Genomic DNA, 788 nt, shown 5'->3' with positions numbered 1-788 from the left:
TTCCATGATGTCTGTGAGCTATTTGGCTTAATCCTCTTTGTGATTAATGGGTTTTCATAGATCCAGGACAAAACATTCATTTTTCTAATAGAACTCCACTGTGAGCTCCTCTGGAGCTGGAATCTTGTAGGGCTGTTTTGTCATTAGCCAAGTTGCTGTAATGTTCTCTTCTGAATAAATGCAGAACTTCTTTCCCTCCTTTCCAATTTACTTTTCTCCCATCATTCTGTGTAAGTACATCAGATAGGAAAGAAGTCTCAGAAAAAGGTTTGATTTATTGTGCTTGGAAATAGAAACATTTCCTTGTACCAGTTTTCCTCACTTAAAACTAAGTAAACACAATTTGAAAATGCCCCATGCTTTGGACATTAAAGTTACTTTGATGTCTATCAAATATAGGTCAGGTAAACACTTCAGTATCAGTTTATCATTAATTTCTATTGTCAGAGAGGAGACAAGAACTCTTGTTCTTGATTATCTGAAGGTCTCAGAGTAAGTCTTCTCCCTTGCACAGCAGGGGTAACCTTTACAGCTTCATCAATTACTGCATACATATGGAAATCACCCTAAAATTTCTATTTTTAAAAAATAATTTAATAGTCTATAAATATTTGTTCATAAAGTTCTCTGCCTTAATGGCACATACACCCTCATTCAGCACATCACTTCTCACTCTTTTTTTGTTTGATACTACCCTAAGTGTAGCATGGGGGTTATTGGCTTTCTTCAGATATCTTCCTCCCCTTTTCTATTTCACCTCAAGTTATACAATGTGTACATGCTAGGAT

The 788-nt window shown here is 35.7% G+C and overlaps 1 non-coding gene across 1 annotated transcript; it reads right to left on the bottom strand.

The window, feature by feature from the left end:
- Positions 1–341: 341 nt before the first annotated feature.
- On the bottom strand, positions 342–440 carry LOC115599194. The gene has a single exon (XR_003988201.1). It is a non-coding gene; the product is annotated as a small nucleolar RNA Me28S-Am2589 (small nucleolar RNA).
- Between the last annotated feature and the right edge of the window lie 348 nt (positions 441–788).

This window comes from Calypte anna, chromosome 14 (genome assembly GCF_003957555.1).
Source record: "Calypte anna isolate BGI_N300 chromosome 14, bCalAnn1_v1.p, whole genome shotgun sequence".
NCBI classification, from domain to species: domain Eukaryota; kingdom Metazoa; phylum Chordata; class Aves; order Apodiformes; family Trochilidae; genus Calypte; species Calypte anna.
This window is presented reverse-complemented; position numbering and strand designations above follow the sequence as displayed.